Source organism: Vulpes lagopus, chromosome X (genome assembly GCF_018345385.1).
Source record: "Vulpes lagopus strain Blue_001 chromosome X, ASM1834538v1, whole genome shotgun sequence".
Lineage (NCBI taxonomy): Eukaryota > Metazoa > Chordata > Mammalia > Carnivora > Canidae > Vulpes > Vulpes lagopus.
Window position 1 is genome coordinate 19,292,760 of NC_054848.1, and position 24,666 is coordinate 19,317,425.

General features: G+C 38.4%; 2 pseudogenes; both read right to left on the minus strand.

Annotated features, from left to right (window-relative positions):
* Positions 1-9,419: 9,419 nt before the first annotated feature.
* On the minus strand, positions 9,420-12,349 carry LOC121482439 (annotated as a pseudogene).
* Positions 12,350-23,412: 11,063 nt separating this feature from the next.
* LOC121482440 overlaps positions 23,413-24,666 on the minus strand; it is a 57,814-nt pseudogene continuing 56,560 nt past the window's right edge.

A 24,666-nucleotide genomic window follows, 5' to 3' on the forward strand; every position in this document is an offset into this window, starting at 1 on the left:
TCTTCCTCATATATAAAAATCAGTCCATTGCCATATCCCACTGAATCTACCTCTAAAATATGACCCAAACACATCTCCATTACTACTACCCTATATCAAGCACCATCAACATGCACCTAGACTATTTTGATATACTCTGAGTTGGTACCCTTGCTTCCACTCTGTCCTTCGTGCTATCCACTTTCCACTTAGCAGCCAAAGGACTTTTTGTTTAAATGTTAGCTCCATCATTTTACTCTCCTACTTAAAACTCTTCAAATTCCTATGGCTCTTAGAATAAAATCCACAATGACATCCACAACCCTCCACAAATTTCAAGCCTCTGACAACCTCTTTAACCTCATCTTGTACCTCTTTCCACTTTACTCCATTAACACTCATCTACTTTGAGTTTTCCTAATTTTTATTAAGCTCTTTTCCTCCTCATAACCCTAATCTATGCTGTTCTCTCTGCCAAGTCTATTCTTCTCTCTTCTTCCAGTTCATCCATACTGACCTTTTAAGTCTCAGCTTAACTTCCTTGACCTTCCCATCCATATATGTATATGTACGCACATATATATAGTTTATTTTTGTCTCTCCCATTGGACCATTAATTTCATGAGGCAAAAACTTTGCTTGTCTTGTTTACTACCAATTGTTCACAGACTACCTAGTGCATAGTAGACACTTAATAATATTCTTGAGGAATAAACAAAGAAATAACCAAAACATCCTCATACAAAGGAGCAAAACTGCTGGTCACACATAACACAGTATCTTATGACCAGAGAAACTAGAGAATAGGAGGCTTAGGTGAATAATGGACAAAAGCTGCAGATCTTACAAACAGAATGAGAAACAATTTTCAGTCAAAAGTTATAGCAACAGGCACAATATATTGGCAAGAAGCAAAACTTTAAATTTCCTTAGCAATACAAAGATTACACATTTAAAATATAAATTTAGGGCAAAGACTGAGCAGTTCCCACACAAATCCCAAGGGCCCTTATACTAGTAAATGATGTCCTAAGGCTGATGGTTAAGTGGCAACAATGGCAAAAGATCCAGAGGAAGATTACGGAAACCCAGGTTTGGAAGAGGCTGCTGGTTGTCTCCCAGCATCCGCCTTCCCTTTATTCTATGTAATCCAATTTTTGGGCAGTGACCATGATTGATACAGGCAAAGCTCCAGAAGCACAGAAAAGAAAGCTGTATGTTGTGGCATAAAAACAGGTTTCAGAGAGGTGATAGGTATGTGGTGTGGCCACTGAATGTTCTAGAATCTTGTGCCTTGGGTGGCTGCTCCACATTACACATTTAAGTGGAGGAGAAAGGCCTCTTTTTTTGGAAAGAGGTGCATGGGATACCGTGAGGAATGGAATCAAGAGACCCAGGATCTAGGCTTTGACTAGCTTCTTACTAACTGTGAAGCTTGAGCATGGCAGGAGACTCATTGGGTCTCATGTTCTCCATATGAAAATGTTGACTGTGAAGGACTCCATGTAAATACATAGAAACCTGCTCAGTACTCCCAGAGAAATAATGAGTTGTGTCAGGCCTAGAAGGCTAGGTATGATCTCGTCAGACAGAGATTCTACTAAATTGTGCAGTCACATTTTTCTTTCATGCCCCCAAAAGGATCCCTGAGTCAGAGTTAGAAGTATTTGGGCTCTGCTGTTAATTAATTGTATGACATTAGATAAGTCATTCACTCTCTCTAGGCCTCACTTTTTCCAAATGCAAAATAAAGGAATTGAATTAGATGACCTCTGAGGCCACCCTGCCTTTATTTATGGCCTTTTCTCACCCAGTTATCTTTTTTTTTTAAATAGACTTAATTTTTTAAAAAAATATTTATTTATTCATTCATTCATTCATTCATTCATGATAGACATAGAGGGAGAGAGAGAGAGGCAGAGACACAGGCAGAGGGAGAAGCAGGCTCCATGCCGGGAGCCCAAGGCGGGACTCAATGCCGGGACCCTAGGATCGAACCCTGTGCCAAAGGCAGGCACTAAACCGCTGAGCCACCCAGGGATCCCCTTAAATAGACTTAATTTTTTTAAGTATTTATTTATTTATTTATTTACTTACTTACTTACTTACTTACTTACTTACTTATTTATTTGGCACAGAGAGAGAGCACAAGTAGGCAGAGTGGCAGGCAGAGGTAGAGGGAAAAGCACGCTCTGAGCAGAGAGCCTGATGTGGGGCTCCATCCCAGAACCCTGGGATCATAACTTGAGCTGAAGACAGATACTCAACTGGCTGAGCCACCCAGGTGCCCCTAGACCATATTTCCATATTTTTTAAAGCAGTTTTAGGTTCACAACAAAATTGAGGAAAAGGTACAAAGATTTCTCATATACTCCCTGCCCCCACACATGCATTATCCCCATTATTAATATCCCCTACTACAGAGGACATTTGTTACAACTGATGTACCTTCACTGACATGTCATTATCATCAAAAGTCCATAGTTTACATTAGAGTTCAGTCTTGGTCTTGTACATTCTATGGGTTTGGACAAATATATATCTACCACAGTATCACAGTATCATATAGAGTATTTTCACTGCCCTAAAAATCCTGTGTGCCCTGCCTATTCAACCCTCTCTCCCTGCTAAGCCCTGTCAACCACTGTTCCTTTTACTGTCTCCATAGTTTTCTTTTTCTAGAAGGTCATATAGTTGGAATCATATAATACGTAGCCTTTTCAGATTGGCTTCTTTCACTTGGTAATATCTAAGTTTCCCCCTCATATGTTTACATAGCTTGATAGCTCCTTTCAGTTTAGCACTGAATAATATTCTGTTGTCTAGGTGTGCCTGGGTGGCTTAATCGGTTAAGCAGCCTATTCTTGATTTCAGCTCAGATCATGATCTCGGGGCTCTGGGATAGAACCTCGCATCAGGCTCCACACTCAGTGGGGGGTCTACTTCAGGATTCTCTCTCTCCCTGTGCCCCTCCACCCACGCTTGAGCTCTCTCACTGTCTCAAGTAAATAAATAAATCTTAAAAAATATTAATATTCTGTTGCCTAGATGTACCACAGTTTATTTACTTGTTCACTGTAAATGTCACTGAAGGACATCTTAATTGCTTCCCAGGTTTTGCAATTATGAAACATCTTTGTGCAGATTTTTGTACAGGTATTTTCAATTCATTTGAATAAATACCAAGGAATGCAACTGCCAGGTTGCATGGTGTGTTTGGTCTTCTAAGAAACCGCCGAACTGTTATCCAAGGTGGCTGTACCATTTAGTACTCAAATCAGCAAATAATGGAGAATTCCAGTTGCTTCCCATTCTCACCAGTTTTTGATATTGTCAATGTTCTAATTTTTGGCCATTCTAATAAGTGCGCAGTGGCATCTCATTGTTGCTTTTATTTGTATTTCCCTGATGACATATAATAAGGAGCATATTTTCATATGTTTATTTGCCATTTGTATATCTTCCTTGGTATACAAGGTCTTTGGCCCATTTTTAAATTGGATTGTTTGTTTCTCTATTGTTGACTTTTAAGAGTTCTTTGTATATTTTGAATAATAGTCCATCACCATATTTGTCTTTTACAAATATTTTTCCCAGGAGCACCTGGGTGGTTCAGTCAGCTAAGTGTCTGCCTTCAGCTCAGGCCATGATCACAGGGTCCTGGTATCAAGCCCAGCATCGGGCTCCTTGTTCAGCAGGGAGCCTGGTTCTCCTTCTCCTTCTGCCTGCTGCTTCCCCTGCTTGTACTCTCTCTCTCTGTCAAGTAAATAAATAAAATCTTTTTAAAAAACAGATATTTTCCCCAGTCTGTGCCTTCTCTTTTTCTCTCTTGACAGTGTCCTCCAAAGAGCAGGAATTTTTATTTTAATGAAGCCCAGCTTGCCAATTCCTTCTTTCATGGATTGTCTTTGATGTTACATCTAAAAAGTCATCACCAAACCCTAGGCCATCCAGATTTTCTCATATGTTCTCTTCTAGGGATTTTATAGCTTTGCATTTTACATTTAAGTCTGTGATCCATTTTGACATAATCAAATAGTATACTTACTAGGACTGCCCAACTAAAGGCTGAATTCCTGAGCCTCTTTGACTCCTATGCATGTTCATGTGATAAAGTTCTAGCCAACAGAATATGTAGAGAAATTATGTGTACAAACTTTAGTTCTCACCCTTAAATGGAGAAGTGTATTTTCCTTCCCTCCCTCCTGTGATTTCTTCCATCCTGCTATCTGGTACATAAATGTTATGGCCATCTTGAACTGTATAGATAAGTACAGAGGAAGGACAGAAGAACAAAATAAACCATATAGAACACTGGTGCCATATCAGCAAGGGACTACTACCTAAAAGAAAGGTGAATTTCTATTTTCTTTAAGCCATTATTTTTTATTGTATATTTTTTATTGGAGTTTGATTTGCCAACATATAGCAGAACACCCAGTGCTCATCCCATCAAGTGCCCCCCTCAGTGCCCATCACCCAGTCACCCCATCTCCCCACCCACCTCCCCTTCCACTACCCCTTGTTTGTTTCCCAGAGTTAGGAGTCTCTCACGTTTTGTCTCCCTCTCTGATATTTACCACTCATTTTCTCTCCTTTCCCCTTCATTCCCTTTCACTATTTTTTATATTCCCCAAATGAATGAGCCCATATAATGTTTGTCCTCCGATTGACTTACTTCACTCAGCATAATGCCCTCCAGTTCTATCCACGTCGAAGAAAATGGTGGGTATTCATTGTTTTTCATTAAGCCATTATTAATTTACATTTCTATTAATTTGCATTTCTGTTTATATACAACAGAAATTACATTCTAACAGAGTGGACCATGCAAGAAGAGAAATCTAGACATTAGCAGACCAGAGACCATTCTTTTGGTTACTCCTAAGAAGGGGTTTTCATCTGTTCCTTGAGTTGTTAACTGTAAAGTAATATCAGAACCTACTTCATTTAATTTATAGTGGTGGCATATAATTATGTAATATTCATTACATATTGAAATGTTTATGGGTTCCATTAAATCAAATGTATTCATCATTCTTTTGTATTCTTTACCTAAAGATCAAAGCTATATAGACCCTCTAGATGTGTTAAAAATGAGTTTCCTGATTGGACCCTACACAGCAATAGCAGTAAATATTTTGGAGCTGAGACTGGCAAAACCAAGTAAAAAGCTTCCTCATACCTACCCTCACTCTGATTCATATACTCCTTACAAAATGTTGCTTTAACCAATTCATGGTATAGTATATACTATACCATGACAGTACTACATTTGAGGTATTTTAAATGGATATGCTGAAAATTCTCTTCCCTCCTCCTCATTTTATTCCTTCCTTCTCTATGCCTTGTACTAATCTCCATGGAATGTATCAACTGACTTCCTTATGCTCTGGCTTCTTCTTGAGTAAAGCCAATCAGAGGCACAGGCAGGGGATTGCAGGGTAGGACAAAAGAGAAGTTGGGATATTTATTCCTCCAATTTCTTCCCTGGCTGGCTACAGTGGACATTATTTCTTTTTCTCAACTGAAGGCCAAGAAGAAAGCACAGAATGTCCATGTTGTACATTTGTATAATTTTTCAGAGTGGAGGCTAAGTGTGGTTATGAACTGCTGACAAATTGGAAGCCACCACACACAGGCCATGACTACTAGGAATTTAGCCCAACATAAAATACTGTTGTACAGTGGCATGGTAGCCTCTCTTGTTTCACAGTATATAACCTATTTGCCATGACGTAACCAGTAAACCTTGGTCTAAACTGCATTCAGAGTGACAAAAACAAATATAAACTCTCAAACCTTACATGTGAATCATCTACAGTACTTGTTAAAGATGTAGATTCTTGAGCTGCATTTTAGGAAATTCTGATTCAGCTTATCTGGAACTTGTCTTGGAATCTGTAGGAAGTTGCCTGGGTAGGTTAGGCCCAGGTGTCAAAGGGGCACACTTTGAGAAACACTTAATTAGAATATTGTGGTTAAAAAAATTTAATATCCAAGTCTATCAATATTCAGTCTTCTTGGGCAGCAGAGTGTTAACCTCCAGCTAAACTCTATAATTCTTGCAGTCTGTCTTTTACAGCTACAGCAGAGTTTCCCAAATTGTCATATGCATACAAATAATCTGGAGGGGGGGCAGTCTTGTTAATCATAGCTTAATGTAATCATAAGATTCAAGAAGCATTTGCTAAAGACGAATGAAATCAAATTCTGCAACTCTTGAAAATTAAAATGATTACAAGAATATGTAACTGAAACTTGTGTTGATATAAATTGCTAACTATAACAACATAAGAGAAGCAATTTCTGAACTGCAAATATAGCTATATTGTTAATTGAAACATAGGTAAAATGAAATCTCTTAGCTAATGCTAAGTCATTAACTGACATAAAATATTTGTGTTTTGCTCTGTAATTTTCTATGTTAATTTTATATTCACCACTCAATTAAATTTACCTTACATTTAAGCAGAGACATTTAACTCAGCTTGATTATTATATTATGCTTATGAAGAAATGCAAGATTCAATAAAACATAAATATTTTAATGTGTTATAATTACTGGATAATTTTTCTTCCATGCATTAATAAATTTTTATAAACATTTGCTGTTTTATTCAGGTTCAAAGATTTCTCAACTTGAAACTGCATAAACTCTTTCTTTTAAATGGCCTTGATATAACCACCAAACCGTAAAATTTTGTACTGGATAATAAAATTATGCTTTCTCTTGAATGTTTGGTTTAAAATAATCAGGACTTTTCATACAGTTCAGTTCACATCACATGGTATCTATTGATACACTCAAGCCTTTAAACTGGCCCTTATAACGCCTGCTTCAGGATTTACAGAGCTGAAATCCTGATAACTGCAATACTTACCATTTAATTCACAATCTACTAAGTGTCAAGCACCTTACTGGGTGCCTTACATATGTGATCTCTTTTGAACCCCATGACAAGCCCATTTTGGTTATTACCCAAAATGTTAGGTAAGGAAATTGAAGCTAAAGAAGTGAAATGACTCACCCAATTTTTCACTGTGGGCAAGGGGTAAAGCCAAAATTTTAACTCAATATAACAAACTCTACATCTTTACACCCTGCCATGATGCATTGATGGAATATTAAAATACATTTGTTGAACAGTGGTTCTGTATACTCAACTTCAAAGAGGATTCAGGGTGAATAAACATAATCTTATATCCTCGAAAATGTTTCAATCTAATTGAAGTAGAAAATAGGAATAAAGGATGTGCACAGGTAGTTTTATTACTCACAGGAATATAAATAAATTGTGCTTTTTATTCAAGTGTTTAGTCCAGAATGAGACATGGACATTATAAATTATAATATATTACAATGGATCTCTAATAATTGTCTTATTATGTGTTCCTTCACAAACCGAATCTCAGATAAGAAATCTAGTAAAAGAGTTTATCTGGTAAAATGGGCCTCATCAAAACTTAAAACTTTTCCTCTGTAAAAATCCTGTTAAGAAGACCAAGCCACAGACAGACGAAATATTTCAAAGCCCCATGTTTGACAAAGGACCAGTATGTATAATACACAAAGAGCACTAAAAACTCAACAGTGAAAAAAAAAAACAATTCAATTAGAAAACAGACAAAAAGTATGAACAGATATTTCAATAAAGAGGATATAGAGATGATAAATAAGCACACGAAAATATGTTCAATATTATTATCCATTAGGGAAATGCAAATTAAACCTACAATAAAGTATCACTTCATACCTATGAGAATGGCTAAAATATAAAATAATGACAGCACCAAATGCTGACAAACATGATGAAAAACTCGATCACCCATATGTTGCTGGTGGAAATGTAGAACAGTACAGCCACTACAGAAAAATTAGATGGATTATTTAAAAACTAAACATTTAACTACCAAATGACTCAGTGATTGCAAACCTGTGTATTTATTTATCCCAGAGGAATGAAAATTATATTTGTGCAAAAGCATATATGTGAATTTTCTTAGCAGCTTTCTTTGTAAAAGCCAAAACCTGGAAACAGCCCAAATGCCTCTCTATGGGTGACTCATTAAACAAACTGTGGTACGTACATGAGTGATACCACTCATTTGTTTGCTTCAATCCTATCCCTCTTGTGAAATGTCTATTTTTAATTAGGTTATCCTTAGTCAAACCATGAACCACTAACAGACTACCTATATGAAATTCTATTTGGCAAAACTAATGAAAAGTGTATAGAAGATAGGTCAAAAGCAGATAAAATCTTATTTTAAAATGTTTATTTATACTATTGTTCCACTATCAAATTTAACTCCTCCAACTGTTCTCTTAATTTCAAATTTTATTTCACCACAACCAACTTCATGACCCACCATGGGAATCTAGGGAAAAGTCATTTTATTTTTTTATTTTTTTTTTATTTTTTTTAAATTAATTTTTATTGGTGTTCAATTTACCAACATACAGAAAAACACCCAGTGCTCATCCCGTCAAGTGTCCACCTCAGTGCCCGTCACCCATTTTAAGTTAATAGTCTTTTTATTGAAAAAAAAGACCAGAATTTACAACTTGGAATGGACATAAATTACAAGTTCTTCAACAGCAATGTTGATGGCTCTGCTGAAGTCCACAGTCACAGTGTACTCTACTGGCTCCAAGTCATGGTTCAAAAGGTTTTAAAACCAGAGAGTCCAAGATGCTCCCTTGTTAAAGGTTTCTTTTTAAAAATCTGTGTGAATGGTGACAGCCTGACACCCATTTCACTCTAGTAAAACACAGACAACACTAAACCAAAATATATAGGATGCCACCAGCATGTATGTCATTGTCACCAGGGGTCAGGACAAACAGAAGTATAAAAGTGCTGTCCTGCTAAGTGGGGCCACATCTAGACAGTTTATCCTTCACCCATCTTTCTGCACCGCATCCTGAGGTAAACTAATTTTAGATGTTTGTTTTCAGTAAACCAGCTATGACAATACATACTAACAAATTGAACTAGAACTCATTTGAATAGGTTTCAAGTTTGGTTTTTTCATTTTTCTTTTTTTTTCTTTTTTTTTCATTTTTCATTTTTAATACAAATGCCTGAGTATGCTCAATTGTCAAGCTGCATGCACGAAAAGCTGGCAAGCCCAAATAGTGTATTAATCATTAGCAAATGGAACTGCAAGGAGTCCACTAACTGCTTCCTTATCATAAGGCAGTACAAGTGTTTATATAGTAAAACTGATATGTTGCTTATCTTTAGGATGCAGGACCACCAGCCAATATGTGCAGATTTTGTGTGTGTGGACAGAAGGTACTTCAACATTCAGTTTTGCTTTAGAGAAACAGAATGAGAAAATGAACTTTTTTTGCAAGAGGTCAGTAAAAGATTCAATATGATTCTTCGGGAGGGTGGAAAAGGAGTTCAAATTAGGTCTTCATTTTGCAGTCATCAACTGTAGTTGATTTGTCCATCTCCATCAATATCTGCTTCTCTGATCATTTCATCTACTTCTTCATCTGTTAGTGTTTCTCCTAAGTTTGTCATGACATGACATAGTTCTGCTACGTTGATGTAACCCTTCTCATCCTTGCCAAAGATGCAGAATGCTTCACAAATTTTCTTCACTGTCTGTATCTTTCATTTTTCTAGCCAGTGTAGTCAAAAATTCTGAGAAGTCAATGATGCCATTACCATCAGCCTCCACTTCATTGATCATATTCTGCAATTAGGCTCTTGTTGGGTTCTGACTCAGTGACCTCATGACAGCGCCAAGTTCCTTTGTTGTGATGGTACCATCGCCATCTTTGGCAAATAAGGAGAAAGTTTCCTTGAATTCAGCCATCTGTTCTTCGGTCAGCTCATCAGCTATGGTGCTAGCAAAGAGAGGAAGAGCAGAGGGAACGAGGGTGGCTGCACCAGCACAGGAGCTGTGATGGCTCCGGTGCCTCCGCTGCTGCTCCTGCTGCTAAGTCACTGTATGCGTTCTGCACTTGTGCTGCTGTTGCTGCCCGACTGCAGAGAAAGGTCATTTTAAAGCATACACACTGCTTACCATTAGGAGAAATAGTCAACACAGGACCCACAACTTTCTGCAAAATTTTATCAAATACAAGTCAAAAGTCACCAGAAAGCAGGCCTAGAATTGGTGTTCTCTGGCCATTTGAAGAGGCTACTTCATTAGGAAAAGAAGTTTTATCTGCATTTTTTCTTTTATACATTTGAACTCAGTTGTGTTTTACCCTCTCCAAAGGAAGCAGTATTTCAGATATAATTTTTACTTTTCCAGAACTGTTTTTCTAATTTTAGAAAAGTGAGCATTTTGGGGTCCCTGGCTGGCTCAGTCAGTAGAGCATGCAACTCTTGATCTCAGGGTTGTAAGTTCTAGCCCCACACTGGATGTAGAGTTTATTTTAAAAAGTAAATGCATAAAATCTTTTTTTAAAAAAGAAAGAAAAGTGAGCATTTTATGAATACTCACTGTAAAGTATAAAATATAACCACTTGCTACCATCTAGTGGAACTACTCAGTTTTACACAGAAACATTTTTTGCTTTAACAGAATCATTCTACTTCATTACCTTGATCTGATTCTTCTTGGTTACATGTATTTGTGATTATAAAATAAAGTTTCTTGATATTGATCCAAAATTCTTAAAATATAAGGATCAAGTATATAGGACAAGACAGAAAGAGAGGAAATGTCTTCTGAAGACACATCATTGCATTTTTTTTTCATTTAAAATAAAACAACAATTATTTTGAGAGTCATCCATAAACCATTCAGAGGAAAAAGTCGTGAACCATACTCCATCTAAATTCACGCTGAGAAGACTTAGTTTTCATGCAAATTGGCACTATATCCTCATCCCCAGCTTGCTCTTATTCTACATATATCATTTCATGGCCAGATTTTTTCTCTTGTGTGCTTATGTCATGCAAAGCATGTCAAACATGTATGATCATATTAATTACATTTTTCTTTAACATGGCAGAGAAGGGGGGATCCCTGGGTGGCTCAGTGGTTTTGCACCTTCCTTTGGCCCAGGGCGCAATCCTGGAGTCCCGGGATCGAGTCCCGCACAGCCTGCTTTTACCTCTGCCTGTGTCTCTGCCTCTCTCTCTCTGTGTCTATCATAAATAAATAAAAATAAATCTTAAAAAAAAACATGGCAGAGAAGTCCTGGTGGAATATGAAATCTGAGAAATCAAATTATAAATGTGCCATATGGTCACTGATGGGAGGACAATGTACAGGAAACACTATGACCCACAGCACTGATTACATTGCTTTGGCTATAATACAGCTATTCCAGAGTATAGGAGGGCTTTATCAATATCCCTTCCTATGCTCTCAGTGGTCACAATTATACAGATGAGCCTCCTACCTAAAGCATGTATGATTCTGCCTGAGATTCTTCTTAGCTAAGGTTTCCTTCATTAAGTTTGCATTCCACAAGAACATTAGAGAAGTGTATGTATTAAAAAATGAGCATGTAGTCATATTTATGGTACCAGGATTTATATTTCCAGTCACCATGGTCCACTTGAGTCTGGCTACAGAATATTATGTGGCATCTATCACATCATAGAGCCAGGCAAAGTTTTATACTGACAAGACAGACTCCCAAAGACATTTTCATGACCATTATTTACATTCCAATAGTACAAAAATCATCTTGGGGGGTCTTCCTCCATGTCAATCCTCCCATATCCAGGAAACACAGCAAAAATATTGCAAGAGATGTCCCTGGTGCCATCCTGACCAGAGCCCTACCCTCTTTGGTGTTCTGCCAATGAACACTACCTTCAAATAGCTTTGAACTGAACTCACAATATCCAAGTAATATAAGCTTTAAAAATCCACTAAAATAACTGGGATATTTAAAGTTATTAGTCAAGGACAACAGAAAGAATTTTTAAAAAGGAAGCCACTCCTGTAATAAGATTGATCCTTCAGACTAGTCTGTCCTTGAGGACAGGATTCCAGCTAATAGAGAGGGAGCGGCTCCAATAATTCTCTATTCTAATATACTCCAAATTTGGTTAGAATACTATTGGAGAAGTAACCTCTCCATGACCTACTGTCCCCCACCTCAGGATTATCCAGTAAGTGTCCTGGCCCCAGGACATTCTCCTAAATAGAGGCTAGATGCTGAGCTATCACTTGACCCCAGATTATTCCCACAAAGAAACCTTTCCCCTGGAAGATTCTCCCCTGCCCTGGGCAAACCATGAACTTCTCTGTATTGCTTAATTATGTGTGTTATATGGCATCTGGCCTGCCCTATCAGTATTATCTGTTCCCTCCACTTCCACCAACAGGAAGGAAGTTTTTACCTGCAGCACAAGAGGGATGTGTTTGGATCATCATTCTGCATCAGTTATCAGGAGGGACTCATTGGCCATGGTAGACTGGCACACATTAGAGATGCTGTTCATGTGTCTCTTCTTTCCATGAGTAAAGCACTGTTTTAACCATTGCCTTGTGTGTTAAGTCCTCCATGGTAACTCAATCCATTGAAGATGCAGTGGGCCAAGGTCTGTGAGCTCATTCTTTTGGTGGTTGGCACTGCTATGATTGCTGCCATTCCCCACAGAATGGCACTCCTCAATTGGGATCTTCCTATTCAACAAATACTAAGCCTCTATGAAGAATAATAAAGCTACCTGTACAAGAGAAGCCTAGTTACCTATCAATACTCATAACTTCCCTTCTTATAGAGAATTGGAAGCTTTACCTGAGCAAATAGCCAGGGTCCCTGCTACAGACCTCAGTCCCTTACCCTTACTACCCCTTTTCTTAGAGGCTAGACATGGTAGCAAGCAATCCTGACCATGTAAAGTAAGGGAACACTCAGAGATGGGAAACTAATGAGACAGCAGCCCAACAACCAGCCTAGAAACCAATCAAAATTCCCACTCTGAATTTTAGGTAAGACTGAAATCATTAAGAGATGTTAGAGGACAATAGCCAAACTATAGAAAGAGCCCAAATATCTACCAACTGATGAAAGGATAAATAAGACTATATATATATACCATGTAATATTAGTCATCAAAAAAAAAAAGTGAAATCTTGCCATTCGCAATGACATGGAGTTAGAGAGTATAATGCTAAATGAAATAAGTCAGAGAAAGACAAATACCATATGATTTCACTCATATGTGGAACTTAAGAAACCAAACAAATGAACGTGGGGAAGAGAAACAGAAAAACCAAGAAACAGACTCTTAACCATAGAGAACAAACTAAGGGTTACTGGAGAGGAGGTAGGTGGGGGAATAGGTGAAATACGTGATGGGGATTAAGGAGGGCACTTGTTGTAATGAGCACTGGGTGTTGTAAGTGTTGAATCACTAAATTCTACACCTGAAACTAACATTACACTGTGCGTTAACTAACTGTAATTTAAATAAAAACTTCAAGGAAAAAAAAGAAATGTTAGAGCAGGGAGCCAGAAGCAAAGTTAAAGCTCAACGGAGAAAATATGAATGGAGACATCATCTTCACACTGGTAAGATTTGGCAAAGAAGGGACCAAAGACAAAAAGGAGTTTAAAGACAAGTCCTTGGAAAATACTAAAACTTAGAAGGTGGCAAGAGAAAGACAAGTCAAAAAAGGAAAAGTCAGAGAAACAGGAAGAAAAACTGAAACAAAAAATTATAGAGTAAACTCTATAAAAACAAAAATTAAAAACGGACAAAGGACTTGAACAGGCATTGTTCCTAAGAAAATATGCAAATGACCAAAAACTAAGATGAAAGATACTCAACATCACTAGTCATTAGGGAGATGCAAATCAAAAATATAACAAAATACCATCTAACACCCATTAATATGCCTTCTATTAAAAAAAAAAAACAGAAAATAACAAGTGTTGGCTGGAATGTAGAGAAACTGGAACCCTTGTGCGCTGTTGGTGGGAAAATAAAATGGTATAGTCCCTGTGAAAAACAGTATGGCTTTTCTTCAAAAAATTAAAAAAAAAAAGAATTGCCACATAACCTAGCAATTCCACCTCTGAGTATATATGCCAAAAATAACTTAAAGCAGGGTCTCAAAGAGATATTTGTACACCCATGTTCATGGCAGCACTATTATAGTAGATAAAAATATAAAAACAACCTAACTGTCCACGGACAGATGAATGGATAAGCAAAATGTGTTTTATACACACACACACACACACACACACACACACACACACACACTGGAATATTACTCAGCCTTTTTTTGTATACTTTTTATTGGAGTTCAATTTGCCAACATATAGCATAACACCCAGTGCTCATCCCGACAAGTGCCCCCCTCAGTGCCTGTCACCGACTCACCCCAACCTCCCGCCCACCTCCCCTTCCATCACCCCTTGTTCATTTCCCAGAGTTAGGAGTCTCTCATGTTCTGTCACCCTCACTGATACTTCCCACTCATTTTCTCTCCCTTCCCCTTTAGTCCCTTTCACTATTTTTATATTCCCCAAATGAATGAGACCATGTAATGTTTGTCCTTCTCCGACTGACTCACTTCACTCAGCATAATACCCTCCAGTTCCATCCACATTGAAGCAAATGGGGGGTATTTGTCATTTTTAATGGCTGAGTAATATTCCATTTTATATATATAGAACACATCTTCTTTATCCACTCGTCTTTTGATGGACACCAAGGCTCCTTCCACAGTTTGGCTATTAAGGACATTGCTGCTATAAACATTGGGGTGCAGGTGTCCTGCCGTTTCACTGAATCTGTATCTTTGGGGTAAATCCCCAGCAGTGCAATTGCTGGGTCGTAGGGCAGTTCTATTTTAACTCTTTGAGGAACCTCCACACAGTTTTCCAGAGGAGCTGCACCAGTTCACATTGCAAACCAACAGTGCAAGAGGGTTTCCCTTTCTCCACATATTGAAAGATATGAATTTAGTGTCATCATAATACCTATTCAGTCCCTGTTTTTGTGGCTTATTTCTTTGGGCTTCCTCTTTCTTTTACAGAGTCCCCCTTAATATTTCTTGCACAGTTGGTTTGGTGGTCACATATTCTTTCAGTTTCTGCCTATCTTGGAAGCTCTTTATCTCTCCTCCTATTCTGAATGAGAGCCTTGCTGGATAGAATATTCTTGGGCAGCATGTTCTTCTCATTTAGGACCCTGAATATATCCTGTCAGCCCTTTCTGGCCTGCCAGGTCTCTGTGCAGAGGTCTGCTGTTAATCTAATATTGCTTCCCATATAAGTTAGGGATCTCTTATCTTGTGTTGCTTTAAGGATTTTCTCTTTATCTTTGGAATTTGCAAGTTTCACTATTAAATGTTGAGTTGTTGACTGGTTTTTATTGATTTTAGGGGGGGGGGTGTCTCTCTATCTCCTGGATCTGAATGCCTGTTTCCCTCCCCAAGTTAGGGAAATTCCCAGCTATGATTTGTTCAAATATGTTTTCTGGTCCTCTGTCCCTTTTGGCTCCCTCTGTAACCCCAAATAAACAGATTTTCCTTCTGAGGCTGTCATTTATTTCCCTTAACCTTTCCTCACGGTCTTTTAATTGTTTTTCTCTTTTTTCCTCAGCTTCCTTCCTTGCCATCAACTTGTCTTCTATGTCACTCACTCTTTCTTCTACCTCATTAACCCTCGTCGTTAGGACCTCCAGTTTGGATTGCATCTCATTTAATTGACTTTTAATTTCAGCCTGATTAGATCTAAGTTCTGCAGTTATGAAGTCTCTTGAATCCTTTATGCTTTTTTCCAGAGCCACCAGTAGCTTTATAATTGTGCTTCTGAATTGGCTTTCTGACATCGAATTGTAATCCAAATTCTGTAACTCCGTGGCAGAGAGTACTGTTTCTGATTCCTTCTTTTGTGGTGAGTTCTTCTTTCTAGTCATTTTGCTCAGTGCAGAGTGGCTAAAAACGAGTTGTATTTGTTAGAAGTGCAAACTCTTCTCTCTGTAATGCTCCAGCTGTTCTCTCTTTAGATCTCAGGCCGAATTCGTAGGATGATTTGAAAGTTATCTAGGTAAATTGGTGGGGACAGGTGACTTGGGGACACTACTCTTCTGCCATCTTGCCCCATTTACTCAGCCTTAACAAGGAAGGAAACTCTGACTTATGCTACAATATGAATGTATTGAGCACATTATACTAAGTGTAATAAGCCAGTCACGAAAAGACAAATATTGTCTGATTCCATTTATATGAGTTACTTAGAAACAAAAAAATAGAATGGTAGTTTCCAGGCGCTTGGGGGAAGGAGAAATAAGGAGTTCTTGTTTAATGGGTTTCAGTGTTATAAGATTAAAGTGTCCTGGAGATGGATGGTGGCATTAGTACCATAATAATGTTAATGTACTGAATAGTACACTTAAAATGATTAAGATGGTAAATTTTATTTTGTGTATTTTACCACAATAAAAAAGGGAAAAAAACATAGTGGAGGGCCCATCATTTATACTGAAGAATGGGCGGCATGAGAAAGGACTCGCAGATTTGTCCAATTCTGAGGTGTCGGTATGACCACTTCCTGCAGCACTTTGCCTTTTCACAATGCTCCATTATCTTACACAGTTTGCCCAGATTGCCCTTAAGTGGTACATACATTCCATCTTTATACCTTGAAACACCCTAGAACATCTACCCCCAGCCATGTTGGCCACACTAGGAACACATTAGAAGTTATCACCTCAAATTCATGATCATCATCTTCCTCCTCCTCCTCCCAGACATGAAAAGAATAGATACCCCAGCCAGTTTTCATACATAAAGAGAAAAAAATTCCTTTCTCCTTACCTTTATGAAGACAAACTAAACAATAACACAATTGTGGACAGGTGAACAAATTACCATCTGAATATGCTCCAAAAGATTTGGACAGTCAGGCAGGCATAATGAAGATTGCAGGAGAACACTCCTCTCTGGACTACTTGATGGCTCACAGTGGAGATAATGACACATGCATATGTGCTCAGCATATGAATAGATTATGGCCTTGCAGTCCCTGAAAATCACATCCTATTAAGTGACTACCTACATAAGGCCTCCTCCACAGGCCAAATACCAGCCTTCATCATCTTCATTTTTTCAATATTATCAAAGAAAAAATCATGCACCTGGTTAGTGGGGACTACTAGAGAGGCTTCCCAGAAAGGACATTCTCTCTTGCTTTTCCAAAATGTAAATTAAAATGAAAATTCTATTTGAAATCTCTCCTTCCCCTACACAATGTTCACTACCTGTGCAAGCCATCAACTACTAAATTTATTCGTATTTCCCTAAGGGCTATAATTCGAAGTTCAAATGTCCAAATACCCAGGCTAGAACAACCCTTTGTGGCTTTCCACTTGATGAACCTGAGTTCATACTTCCTTCCATTGGACTCATACGTTTTATACTCAATCTGACATATGAATGATATAATGAATGAGAAGTTTATAGTATTAAGTATCAGGAGCTATACTATGGCTTTATTTATTATCTCACTGCAGCTTCAGCACACAGGGAGGGTCATAAAATATCTACAGTGCAATATCTACAGTGCAAAAATGAACAAATCCTGGATCAGGGAAATTAAATGCTTCTCCCAAGGCTACAGTTTCAAGAAGTGGCAGAGCTCAGACTAGGACCTGTGGTGTGGTGTGTCACTCCAAAACTCACACTCTTATATAGGAAGAGGATGTTTCACACCATATTTAACTACCACCTCTGTATCCTTGTAGTTAGTAAATCTCTCTGAGGGTAACCCTGAGGCCACAGCAGTGACCACTACCACTTGGTAGGATTATAGAGCACTCCAAGAGGAGTGTTTGAAATATGTACAGTGGCTAAAGAAATACACGTTTAGTGCCCATAATTAAAGATTTGGTGCATGAGAGGGCTAGGGGCCAAACACATCCCTGAAAGGCTGCATTGAACAGCAACATGTCTTATCAGGCAAGAGATCCAGGAGACATTACATACAGCAAAACAATATGCTCAGTATAGCCACATTTTTCATAGGGATATAAAGTAAGTTAGTTGAATGGAGGACTAAATGTTTAGCAAGAGTTGTCAACATGCTAGCTATTTTCTCCCCCTTATGAGAGACTAGGCCTTTGTACTCAATCCAAAAAGACACAACTAAACATTCTACTTTAATGGGAGGTAACCTCCTGGGGAACTGCCACATTTAGAGCCCACACTGACTTTCTTAAACATGTGCTCCACTTGGAGCTAAGCAACAGTTGTCCAGTCCTCCTATTCAGTTTCTTTATGGATCAATACCATCTTTTAATGGTGTCTGTAGCAAGGCAAAAATATGGGGCATGAATGGTACACATAATATTCCAAATGTCTACCTACTGATGAGTGGTTTGGCTACGACTATAGCACCATTATGTCACTGATGTGGTCAGTGAATCCAAATAGAAGACATAGTCCAGACAAGAGTCCTTAACTGGGGATCTCTGGGTGGCTCAGCAGTTTAGTGCCTGCCTTTAGCCCAGGGCGTGATCCTGGGGTCCCGAGATCGAGTCCCACATTGGGCTCCCTGCATGGAGCCTGCTTCTCCCTCTGCCTGTGTCTCTGCCTCTCTCTCTCTCTCTCTCTCTCTCTCTCTCTCTCTCTCTCTGTGTGTGTCTCATGAATAAATAAATAAAATCTTTAAAAAAAAAAGAGTCCTTAACTATTGCTTCTATTTGCTATGGTGACAAGCTTGTCAAGGTCATACTCAGAAAAGGGATCCACTATAGTGCATGCCCAGTGGTAACCTTGAGGGAAGGGTAGACATCTGGCACTTTTGAGTTTGGAAACCAGAGATCCCCTCTATATTCAACTGTGCAGTTGGCACTCTGCACACATTTCCTGGCTCCTTGGCCTGATATGTTGGAGTCAACAGGTCTTGTTTGGGGACCAAATTTCAAATTACAGATGAACAACCATGCCTTGATGCATAGTCTATCCAGGTAACCATGGTCCTAACCTGAACAGTGCAAGTATGAGCAATTTGTTGGTTTCACTGATTTTCACCTACAAATGACCCTTATCCATGGGTATGCACAAGAGACACATAAAGAAGGTGTATGTCTTTTGCAATTTGCTGATAATGTTCGTCTCCACAGAGGCTGAGTTGGAATTACCCAGTCATTCACCTAATAGAAGGTAGTTCATACTATCAACCTGAGAGTTTCTGTGCAGGGGGTAAATCAAATGTAACAAGGTGCACTTGGGGTTTCTTCCAGGATAAGAAGTACAGTCCACTTCTCCACTCATTGAGCACAATGCTCTTTCCCATGCACAAATGCAGTTTTTATTGGGGTAGTATCCATAGCCTACCAGAAGACATGTGCCTTTAACTTAGCTGAACCAGACCCAGGCATCCTCATAAACCTGTGTGTAATAAAACTGCAAGAAATGCTGGCACATTCCATACATATCAGACAACCAAATCTGGAGGGTAACAGGACACAATTTCCTGTACCTCTGAGACACCATTAATTCCTTGTTTATTTCTTCCCTGGATATACAACTTCCACTTCAAAATGGATGTTTCTTGGTAAACACCCAATTTGTTCATGTTTTCATTTGGTACCCATCCCATAATAAACAAGTAAGTTAGTCACAATACTTGTTCCTGCTTTGTTATTCTCATGATGTCCACTAACACCACTAACGAGCCAGAAATGGGGTATATCAATTAGTGGTTTCAGGTAAGCATAAATACAAGGATCAAAGTGTGGCACTGGCTAGTGGATACATCGTTTTGACACTGGTTCCATCTTGCAAAAATGTCAGTTGATAACAATTTCACTCCAAATATGCTTCATGGGTAATTTGCCCAAGTGGAAATCTGTGCACAGCTTGTTGAAAATGTTTTTAAGTAATGTTCTTGGTCAATGTAGATGTCTTCTGAATAATCTTATAAGATAGGATAAACAGGATCTACATGTTACATATAAGTGCATACAAACTAAATAAGCTTATCATGTGCTTTGTAACTACTGGGTATTTACTCCAAAGATACGGAGGTAGTGAAACAATGGGACACCGGCACTCCAATATTCATAGCAGTAATGTCCACAATAGCCAAACTGTAGAATAAGCCATGATGTCCTTCAACAGATGAATCGATACACACACACACACACACACACACACACACACACACACACAATGGAATATTATTCAGCCATCAGAAAGGATGAATACCTACCATTTACATCGACGTGGATGGAACTAGAGGCTATTATGCTGAGTGAAATAACTCAATAGGAGAAGGACAATTATCATGTGGTTTCATTCATATGTGGAATATAAGAAATAGTGACAGGGACCATAAGGGAAAGGAGGGAAACTGAGTGCAGGAAAATTAGAGAGGAAGGCAAACCATGAGAGACTCCTAACTCCGGGAAATAAACAAAGGGTTGCGGAAGGGGAGGTGGGTGGGGGGATGGAGTAACTGGCTGATGGGCATTAAGGAGGGCATATGAGATGAGCACTGAGTGTTATACTATATGTTGGCAAATTTAAATAAAATATTAAAGAATTTTAAAAAAGAATCCAAGCCATCCTCCAGTGGCTACTTGGCTATATACAAACAATAAATTATACACCAGCAAACATCTTAGGTAGCCACCCAAAGTGTATATACTTCATCCTATAAACCAAGCAACCATTGTTGCAGTACCTAAACATGAAACAAAGTCTTAGAGTCCTTGTATAGAATTCTGACCTGGGAGTGACCTACACTTCCACCACTTGCAGAAGAAAAGGCTATGACCAACAATTCCCACTTGTAGAAATTATGATGATGAGTGGTCTTGGACTGTATCCAAATTTAATCACTCAAGAGGAGCCCTTAGAAAGAAAAGGGGATGCACAACAGTGTGATAGGTCACAAAATCCTAGGGGCCAGGGACTATCTATCAGTCAGTCACAGCAAATTAGCCTATTTCTAAAAGTATTCATATAAATAAATAAATAAATAAATAAATAAATAAATAAATAAGTAAATAAATATAATAAAAGTATGCATTGAAAAAAAAAAGTATGCATTGAACATAATATTGAAGACAAGCTCTTTCAGGTGAGAGACTTGGCAGAAGTTCTGTTATGGGTTAAACTGTTCCCTTCAAAATTGTTCCCTTCCAAAAACTCATATGTTGAAATCCTATCACCCAATTCCTTAAATGGGTTCTTATTTTGAAAAGAGTTTTACAGAGGTAATCAAGTTAAAATGATGACTTTAGAGTGGCCCTAAATTAATATGACCAGTGTCCTTATAAGAAGAGGAAATGTGGAAACAGATACATATACATGGAAAATGCTATTTGAACATGTAGAAGGCAGTCTACAAGCCAAGGACAAAGGTCCAGACAGATCCTTTCTGCACAATCTTCCTTCACATCACATATAACCAACAATATCAACAATTTCATGTTTTACTTTGAGGCCCACATGTGTGACAGAATAAGTTTTTGTTGTTAAAGCCACCCAGTGTGGGTTATTTCTTATGGCAGCCCTAGCAAATTAAAACACTCTCTAAAGGCAAGGACAATTTGTGTCAAATACACCCATATTCTAAAGTGAAGGGCTGATCACCTGGCAAATAAATGATACCAAACATGTCTGTCAGCATTACTCCATTTAACTACCAAAGAGATATAAAAAAATTAACATAGAAGAAAGAGAAAACAAATTTTTAGCGAATTTTGCCAGTGTGCTGAGTATTTCTTAAACACTCACAAGGACAGGACAAGTACTGTTTCTGTCTTGCTACAGATCACTGACCAAGAGCTTCAGAGAAAGTAACCTATGCCTGTGAAGGCTGAGGGACACAGGAACAAGTATGTGACTCATACAGGTATAATCAAGACATTAAGGCCCAAGGTGCCCCTGGAGAAAGGAAGTAAGTGTATGCCTTGTGAATGAATAGCAATTCCACAGAAAGATGTCGAGTTCCTGTGTTGACAGGTTGTTGTGGGGAAAGGAGAGACTGAGAATTCTTTCATAGGGAGGCCACCCAACAGGACTGCTTAGTAAGGAAGAAAGACAACAGAAGTGACGCTCATAGCAGGCCTAGGGATTGAGGGGAGTGTCGAAGAGACAAGTCAGAGGAAAGTCACTGCATGTGACAGGGGCATGAAGTCTGAGGTCCCTGAAGAAAAATGAAAATGTTTCCCAGAAGCATCATATCATATTATTGTCCACATCTCAGAGCCTATATCCACGTTACAACTTAGCCAACTATGTCACTGTATGCTCTTCTCTCACTGAGGAGCACATGAGGGGGAAAAGTAGGAGAAACTGGTCACTGGAGAGTAGACTGAGAACAGAAAGACAAGAAGTGTTTGCCTGTTACTGCCCCAACACTCCTATATACACATCCCTTGCAGGATTCCAGTCTACAAACAGGACCCAGCTGGGAATGAAAGATATTCCCCAACATTCAAGAACTGAGGCAAACCTGGATTAATACACAGGAACAGATTTCTTACCACGTGGACATGGCAATGGAACATTTGGCTATGTAAGAATAACCAAAAAAACTATTGGATATTCCTGGGCTTTCCTCCAAGCCATGGGCAGAAGTCCTCAAGTTGTTTTTTGGGGAAAAGAACACAAAGACAGTTACTTCCGTTATGAACTCATTAACATTATTAGCTCAACAGGAACTCAAAGAAATAGTGATCAAATACAATTCTAATGAAATATGACAACAAAGAAGTCATAGTGAGAACTGCAGGGGAGCCACGCATGCCTGCATTATTGGATAACACAAGCCAGGAGATTCTCAGCTACCCCAAAACATATACTTTTATTATTTTTAAAGGAACATTCAAAATTACAAAAGACATTCTCAGAAAATTCCCTACTTCAAAGACCCCTGCATGCCAGGTCAGCAGTGAGATAATCCAATTTTGTTTATTTTTTTTACCAGTTTTTAAATATCTTTATTCACAATTCAGTATAATACTGGTAAGTTTGAGTGCTATATGTATGCTAAAACAGATTATGAAAAGCATATTTACAGTGAAACCACTATTTTATATAACAGAATCATCTGATATACTATCTCTTACAATAACAACTCAATAGAGTCAACTCTACCCTTTGAATGGACCAATTTTGTGATTCTCCTAGAAAGTTTTGAGTTGAACATAGTTTCTTGCTGCTTCTCTCTCTCTGATCCAAGGCTTAAGAAAATATTCCTAGAAATCAGCAATTAGAACCAGACCTCTCTAGGATTGAAGAGAGACAGGAGTGAGAAAAGGGACATCCTGTCACATTTTAGAGGCCCGCAACTGTTATGCTTTGCAGGATAGTGGGGAGAGGGAATATGCAATGGAGGAGGAAAAATCAGTCCCAACAATTATACTGAGCATTTATAAACTGTCAATATCAATGATTAATTCCTAAAACACAAGTTTATAAACAGAAGCCACCCAGCTAGCTATTAACTGAAATGCATATGCAATATGGTCAAGGAGATGCTATGCTTACAAAACCACATTCATCTTCTTTACCTCTAATTTTAAAATAATTCATTCCCTTGTTGGGTATGCAAGTGAGCCACAGGGAAAGCAGTGCATCTGCAGTACCAGCTGGTGCTAAGAATTTCAACACTTCGAGAAGATGCAGGCTAGAGAACTTTATTAGGCACCGGAGGGGTTCTTCTCTCTTGCCAAGATGCCCCCATTTAAGTCAGTTTTGAATTTCATTTTAAGTTTATATTGTACAAATTCTAGTCTTAGTTGAGAATAGTCTCCAAAAGTTTCTTGAGTCACTCCCTGGATTCTCTTACTATTCTGTATTCATGAATTCTTGAATTCATGTATTCTTGAATCCATGTATATACCCAGCCCAAAGGTTTTGTTTGTTTGTTTTGTAGAGGTGTAATAGACTTGTGAGTTTCAGAGGTCTGATATTACTGTTTAAAAACAATAGCCTTAAGAGAGTCCAGATACCAGCTTCTGAGGTCCATTTTCACAATCTAATGGTGTTGGCTCGCAACTATCAGTGCTTGCCCCAGAAGGGGTAGATTGTTCTTCAGCTCGGAGGAAGAAGTCATATGAAGTTTGGGAATAATACACCAAATAAGCAGGTTTATACTGGTGTGGCTTTCCATACTGCATTCCCCAAGCAATTCAAATCCATACTACACTTTCCTCAGCATCTCTGAAGCTAATCATCACATTTTTTAATGCTTCCTAAAGAATTTTTTAAATGATCTTTTGAATTGTTCCATATCAAATAGGTTAATATCTTCACTTGATCCTTCACTCACTTGAAAAATAATCCCAAGCTTGCTGGTGCTGATGAAACCAAGTATAAATGATGTATAAAAGGGCTGCATCATAAAGACTTGCATTGCTTCTCCTCACAAAACAGAACCAAGTCCTGAACAAGAGATTCCTTTTTCTGCCAGAAGTTTGTGGTCTGCAGGTGATTTTCAGACAAAAAAAAATCCCAGGCTTGGAAGACTGTCATCATTTCAGTCATTGGGATTTTCAAAATGGTTCTCTTGATAAACTCAGCAACAATGTCATCAATTTCTTTGGCATAGCCAACATGGTCAGTCAGGTCTCTTCCTCAGTAGCTGTCCCCTAGAGGTGATCCACTTCTTAAATTACACTCAAGAGCAGTCTTTCTCAGCTCATCTCCTGAAAGGGGATAAACTCACCCGTAAACTCATATAAGTCCTCATCTCAGTGTGAGAGTTATTTCCACACGCAG